Genomic DNA, 8034 nt, shown 5'->3' with positions numbered 1-8034 from the left:
CCAAACTTCCACTCATTTCACACATGGTGTTTGCCCCAACCTAGGATTAAAACTGGACATTTAACAAATGCAATTCTCCTCTAAAAAGTTGTCTCTACTGTGTCTCCAACCCCCCTCATTCTCTCTGAACCCTCCTGAGTCAGGCTTTCATCACTGCCTCTCCTTCAGAATTGCCTTCATCAGATCACCATGACCTTCATATTGCCAAATCCAGTGGTCAACACCCAGTCCTCTTGTTATTTGATTGTTGGGGACATCTGACCCAGGTGATCTTTCTTTTCTCCTTGAAACAGTTTCTGTACTTGGCTTCTAAAAGTCCACACTTTTCTTGTTTTCTTTCTACCTCTCCAATTATGCCTCAGTTTATTTACTCTGTGTATGTGTGTGTGTAGAAAAGATCAAGTTTATTTTCAGTGTTTTGTTCCTGATCATTCTACTGTTCTGCAAACGGTCTCTGTGAGGAGTCACCAATTTATGAATAAATTATATTGTAAAAGCCCCACTGCAAATCAGTTGTTTAGTCCTAGGTGTTACAAATGGTTAACAAGCTCAGATGCTAATCAAAAGGTTGGTGGTTCAAGTCCACCCAGAGGTACCTTGGAAGAAAGACCAGGCGCTCTACCCCTGAAAAAATCAGCCGTTGGAAACCTTACGGAGCACAGTTCTACTCTGACACACGTAGAGTCGTCATAAGTCAGAATCAACTTGATGGCAACTGGAGAGTTGGTTGTTTAGCACTCGGATTTTACAAACGATCCTCAGTCTGCTTTTAATGGTTTGTCTCACCATGGTACTTGTCTCATCTAAACCATAGAACTTATTGCCAAAGTACACTGTGTATTTTGCTTTATTATTTGCTTATCATCTCTCTCGCTATAACTAGAATGTAACCCCTATGAGGGCAGGGCTATTTGTGTCTTTTTCATGTAGGTCCTATCCCTGGCACCAGTGCTGTAGTAAGTTCTGACTCATGGTGACCCCATGTGTTTCAGACTAGAGCTTTACTCAGAGTTATTTATTCAGAAGCATATTGTCAAGACTTTCTTCCTGGGCATTTCTGGATATGTTTCCACTGCCAACCTTTTGGTTAGTAACCCAGTGCCACCCAGGGACTCCTTGCTAAATACTGATGGAATGTTTAAGGAATGAAATGGTTTAGAATATTCAGTTTAAACCAATTTAGGGATGCTTTTTTTTTTTTGTGGGGGAAGAAAGGCCTGGCTATCTACTGAAAAATCAGTCATTGAAAACCTTGTAGAGCACAGTTTTACTCTGACATACATGGCGTCACCATGGGTTGGAATTGACTCAGTGACAACTCTTTAGTTTTTGTCAGGGTATGTGAAATTAACAGAGTGAAGTAATATCATACATAAAGACTAGGCTCCAAAGTCAGCTTCGAAGGTGAAAACCTTATATAGTAAAAAATCACCCTTAAAAACCTCTTAAGGGGACTAAATGGGCAGCTCCTGTCTGGAGGTGAGATGAAAAGGCAGAAAGGGACAAGAGCAGGTTGAACAGACATGGGAAATCTGGGGTGGAAAGGAAGAGTGTGCTGTCACATTATAGAGAGGGCAACTAGGGTCACATAACAATGTGTGTATAAATTTTTGTATGAGAACCTAATTTGAGCTGTAAACTTGCACTTAAAGCACAATAAAAAAAGAAGAAAAATCTCTTAAGGGGGCCTTTTGGAGGTAGATCTCCAGGCCCTATTTCCAAGGCATCTCTGCGTGGGTTTGAACCAACCTATTGGTTAGTAGTCCAGCACTTACCCATTTTTGCCACCTAGGTGTCTTAAGTTAGGGCGATTAAGGAGGTGAGCCTGGCTTGAACACATGAGTGCTTTGAAAGCAGAGAGTCTTCTCTGGTTGGTCACAAAAGAGGAGATCAGAAAGACAGGTTTTGCCTAGCCTGGAAGAAAGCAAACTGCCAATGGGGACCACGTGGCAAGGAACTGTGGGTGGCCTCTAGGAGCTGAGAGTGATCCCCAGCTGATTGCTAGAAGGAAAATGGGAACTTCAGTCCTGCAGCCACATAGAAATGAATTCTGTCAACAACCAGAGAGCTTGGAAGAGGGCCCTGAGGCCCAGATGAGAACCACAGCTCAGCTGACTCTTTGGCTCAGGGAGACTGTGACCTACAAAAACTACGAGATAATAAATTTGCATTGTTTTAAGCTGCTAAGTTTGTGAAAATTTGTTTCATAGCGTAGAAAATGGATTCATTCCACAACCACTATGCCAGCAAGTTCCCATTCTACCTATAAAGAAGATGCACTTTCGTTCCAGCTCAGTCACCAAATTGCTCCATTCCTTCACTTCTCCATCAGCAATGACACGTGCTCCCTGTGCACGGCCACCTCTCTTATCTTGAATGTTCACCCTCCAGGAACAAGAACTCAAACAAGGTTAAATAATAACAACTGCACATCAAGCTTCTATACATGCTAGGAAACAAAATAGCCTGTACAGCTACTGGCAAAAGGGATAAACAAGTAAGGAGAAACAGCAAAGAAAGAATAATTTCTGACTTCAAGTTACATTTCTCACTTAATTTCAAAAGTGATAATGGAAGACTTTGGAAAGTTTCACAGCCCAGTATAGGAAAAGGAAGGCTTACTAAAAGATGATCCTACTGGCCCATACGTTCTTATCTGTGCTGCCTGTTTCTTGAAGCTACTCTGCTCTCGTTCTCAAGGGGCCATATGGCAAACACTCACAATCTAAAACAATCAATCAAGTACAAGAAAGTTTATAGGGAGCCTTGCTTTCTGTAGTACAGGTGTTTCTGAAGAATGGAATTGGAATCATTATTTTGGTAAAGGAGAGAAGATATCAGCTTTAACAATCAAGTCTACCATTTCAGGAGCTCTCTAAACAAAGCAAGTCTATATATACAGGGAGTCACTGGATGGTGCAAACAGTTAAGACGCACAGCTGCTAACTGAAAGGTTTGTGGTTTGAGTACACCCAGAGGTACCTCAGAAGAAAAGCTTGGAGGTCTACTTCTGAAAAGTCAGCTGTTGAAAACCCTATGGAGCACAGTTCTACTCTAACACATATGGGGTCATCATGAGTTGGGGTTGGCTTGACAGCAACTTTTTTTTTTTTTAGTTATAAAAGAAGAATCTTATTTTGGTGGCACATATAAATTTTCCTAATTTGCCTATTGTATACATTCTTTTTTCTTTTCTTTTTACAGTGAGGTACACATTTGGAAGATACACCACAGGTAGATTTTCATTATTTTGATAAATTAAAAAAAAAAAAAAACTCCTTACGAGCATGCAAGGGAATCTAAACTTTTTTCTGAGTCCTCATTGTTGTTCTGTGGAATAAAGTGCAGGAAAGAGCTTTGCAATACAGTGTTATGATCTTTGTTCTATCATGGGACTAATTATTACCATAGGTCATTATAAGATAAGAACCACAAATACATTAGTAATGGCAAAGATCTAAGCAGTTAATATAGCGTAGATGCTTGGATGGGGTTATATTCTTGCAAAGATATCTTTACATTTCAGTAATTAAGTGTGTCATATTAATTGCATGGCCTTCTCACAAAACCTTGCCAAAAAAAAAAAAAAAACTCAAGAAATTTTCCTCTTGATATCAGATTGGAACTGATGGCATAATTATATTACCTGGATAATTAAATTCAAATTTAGTAGCCTCAGAACTGCACAATATTGTGGTTTCATTTTCTAATAGAATTACCCTGCCTTTGGTGTCGAATTCTTGCTAAGCAATGGAGATCTAATTACTTAGTGACACGACATTAACTCCTCAGGGACCTTTCTTGGAGAAAAGGCTTAGATTAAAAATGATTCAGGGAGCTTCTTTCTCATTTCGTTACTGGGATCCAAATCAGAGGAATTAGAGATGGGAAATACCTGTTAGGTTTTTCTTCTCTCTTATTCAGGGGACAGGAAAAGGGTATTCATTAGACTTTATTCTTCTGCATTTGGTTAGGGCCAATTTAGATAACAAAAGACCATTTCTCAGATGTAAGATATTGTTGGAATGAGTTCCTCTGCTAGCCCCAGAAAGATACATCATGACTGCCTCCTCACAGATCCTATAATGATGATCTGAGGACACACTTGTTTGTCAAGGTACAGGGTGTTAACATGGCTGTGTTCCTGACAGAATGATAATTAAATCGTGTTGAAAACGATTTTAGATGAAGACAGAACTGAAATAGGACTATCATCACATAAGGGCTACCTTCCAAGTCTCAGAAAGTAGCTCTGTGAAGGATTTGAGGCCATCATCATTTATTTGATGACTAGACATCGAAGATACTTTTGCTGGTCAGAGCCCAGATATCTTCCTAGTTGTTTAAATCCCTACCAGCTTTAACTCTCTAAAAGTTTTTTGATCAGGGCATGCAGAGAAACATCATCTAGTGCCTTGACTAGTGGGAATGACCATGAAGAACATTCATCTTTCAGATTAGCAGTCTATATCATTTTGTGTTCATAAATCATGCACCTGTGTTCCCCTGGAGTTCAGCTAGACAGCTCTGTTGGCCTTGCTCACATGTCTGGGTTTGGCTGGCTGTAGGCTGATCCAGGCTGGCGTGACTGGGGTGACTCAGCTCTTCTCCATTTATCTTTTACCCTGAAGCAGACTAGCTGTGGTTGTCCCCATGGTGATGGCAGAATTTCAAGGGAGAGCAAACCCAATGCACAAGCTCATTTCAAAACTCTGCTTGTATCATCTCTTCTAACGTTTGTCGTGTTTTGTTAGTTGCTGTCAATCAGCTCCGATTCATGGAAGCCTTATGCATAACAGAATGAAACGTTGCCTGGTCCTGTGCCATCTTCATCCTTGCTGTGTAGTGCCTTTCAATATAGAATATTGGACAATATTCTGTTATGACCCATTAGGTTTTCAATAGCTAAGTTTTGAAAGTAAATCTCCAGGCATTTCTTCCTAGTCTTAGCCTGGAAGCTCTGCCAAAACCTGTCTGCCGTGGGTGACCTGCTAGTATTTGAAATATTGGTGGCATAGCTTCCAGCATCATACCAAAAACTAAAACCTAAACCCGTTGCTGTCAAGTCAATTCTGACTCATAGCGACCCTATAGGACAGAGTTGAACTGCTCCATAGAGGTTCCAAGGAGCACCTGGTAGACTCGAACTGCTGACTTTTTGGTTAGCAGCCATAGTAGCTCTTAACCACTATGCTACAGGGTTTCCAGCATCATAGCAATATGTAAGCCACCACAGTTGAACAAACTGACAGACGGATGGGGGCTACTAACTACATTGGCCAAACAAGTCACATGACAAGCCCAGTGTCAAGGACAGGAGAGGCTATCCTGCCCAAACTAGGAGGCTAAAGTACGTGACAAAGGGCATGGATAGAGGGAGGGGTGAAAAACTGGAGCCATTACTGCTATTTCCCTTTTGTTTATTCTGGAAAAGATTCCCTTTTGGTGTCAAAATGTCTCTTAGGTAACCCCTAATACTGGAGGGGGTTTAGAAATGGGTCCTTAAATGGAACTGTTGAAAAAGTATGTAGTGTCTTCATTATCTCTGAGCCCTTAGTCATTATTGAAATTGCCAATTAGGAAGACCAGTCTTTTCCATCTTTCTTAATCAGAATCATTATTCCTCAGGCATACCTGTTGCTGTTGAGTCAGTTCTGACTCATAGTGGCCAGAGTAGAACTGCCTCCATAAGGTTTCCAAGGAGTGGCTAGTGGATTCAAACTACTGACTTTCTGGTTAGCAGTCAAACTCTTAACCGCTGTGCCACCAGGGCTCCCCATTAGGTGTAGACGTTACCTAAAGAGCTTCTACAGTATGTGGGGGAGTTCCATGTGAGGAGTGTCTCTACTGCCACAAATGAGATGTGGGTTGTTATGGAGATGGGGTGAGGCATGAACTGGGAGGGGACTGTAAATAATGTAGGAAGAAGGGACATCGGGGGTGCTTCCTTTTTGGAGCTTATTTCCCTGTGAGCTGAGTTATAGACTTCACTTGCGCTTCCATGCACCCTGAGGTCAATCATGTTGTACAAGATTTGACAAGACGAGCACTACGTTTTCCTTATAAACCCAATTAGGCTGCAATTTCTATGAGGACCCTAAACATTGGATTTTTATAATTGCATCAGAAAAATGAAACATAGGTTACACTACAGTTGCAAAGATATAATAAAAGAAGAAACATCTTTAATTTTATAAATTCTTAAATGTGACTTTTTTATTGCCTTTGAAGATTTTTTTTCCTGTGTGCTGAATATTCTGAAGATAACTTTAGCTTTAAAAAATATTTGATACATTAAAATGATAAATTAAAAAAAAAAAGCTCTTCTATATGCTTTTAGGTTTGGCTTACAAATTTTATTATTCTATTTATCATCCTAGCAAATTTGAACAGCCACTTTTTAAACTGGCCTTTGAAATAACTTGTTTAGTTAATAAACTTAATTATATAATTTTTGGAAGTAGATCACCAGGCATTTCTTCCTAGTCTATACATTTATTAATTTATATTCTTGATTTCCTTTTAAAGTCCTTTAATTGTCTGACTGACCAATCTTCCCAAGTACTCCAATTATTCTTATAAATCCATTAAGTTAAGCTTACATACATGGTGGTTCTTAAGTTAACTTAGTCCAACGCTATTTATAACCTTAGTTTTCAACTTAAAATCACAAGTCTAATTACTGAATCACACATTTTAATATTGGAATTAAAAGGCTGATCAGTTACTTTAATAGGAAAGATTCTCTTAAATATGATAGATAAAACACAAAATATGCTCAGATTCGTTCCCACTAAAAAAATATTGAGATTGTAAGTTTGAGTCTCTTAACATTTCTATGTTTAATTCTAAGTCTTTGGAGTTGGAAGTATTTTATTATCTCAAGCCACAACATGGGTCCAAGTTGCCATGACACGAGGCTCTAGATGGGACACCAACTGGATTCTTGTCAGCAATCCTGATGCAATATCCTGCTTCTACTTGATAGACATTACATTTAAATACAAGGAGGCCTGGTGGCGCAGTGGTTAAGCGCTTGGCTGCTAACTAAAAGGTTAGTGGTTCGAATCTACCACCTGCTCCATGGAAGAAAGATGTGGCTTTTGTAAGGATTACTGCCCTGGAAACTCAGTGGGACAGTTCTACTCTGTCCTACAGGATCGCTAAGGGTCAGAATCAACTGGACATCAACGGGTATATTTAAATACTCTCCAAACGGGTAGTTTCAGCTAGTCCATTGCCCTGGGTTTCAATTATATTCAACCTAATCCTGTAATCACACAGTCTACATGTGCTTATCCCTACCCAGGGTAATCACTAGATCTTATTTTACATAATTTTGGCTTTTTTTTGTATGTAAGTTTCTTTTTTAATTCTAATGGGCTTTGAACTTATAAAAAGTGTATATTCTTTCCATATACTTTTTATCTCTTATAACCACACAACTTTTATAGATATAAAATAATCTCCAGCTCAACTGTGGAGATTTTTCATGGCTTTGTTTGACTGTTTTGGTCACAATGTCCAAGGTCATTCTAATGATACGAATGTTTTCTCAGAATGTTAAAAGCCCAAATGCTATCACGTTTCTTCGTTTATAGCCTCTGATGCCATCTTCCAGACACTGTGTTTTTCACTGCACAGAAGAACACAATAAGATTTGAAGTTTTGTGAAATCTTAAAAAGTAAACGACCACAATCGACGACTGCCCTGACAGGGAGCACAACAGAGAACCCCTAAGGGAGCAGGAGATCAGTGGGATGCAGACCCCAAATTCTCACAAAAAGACCATACTTAATGGTCTGACTGAGACTAGAGGAATCCCGGCTGTCATGGTCCCCAAACCTTCTGTTGGCCCAGGACAGGAACCATTCCCGAAGACAACTCAGCAGACATGAAAGGGACTGGACAGTGGGTAGGAGAGAGATGCTGATGAAGAGTAAGCTAATTATATCAGGTGGACACTTGAGACTGTGTTGGCATCGCCTGTCTGGAGGGGGGATGGGAGGATAGAGAGAGTTGGAAGCTGACAA

This window comes from Loxodonta africana, chromosome 10, assembly GCF_030014295.1.
Source record: "Loxodonta africana isolate mLoxAfr1 chromosome 10, mLoxAfr1.hap2, whole genome shotgun sequence".
Classification (NCBI taxonomy): Eukaryota; Metazoa; Chordata; class Mammalia; order Proboscidea; family Elephantidae; genus Loxodonta; species Loxodonta africana.
Note: the sequence above shows the minus strand (reverse complement) of the source record.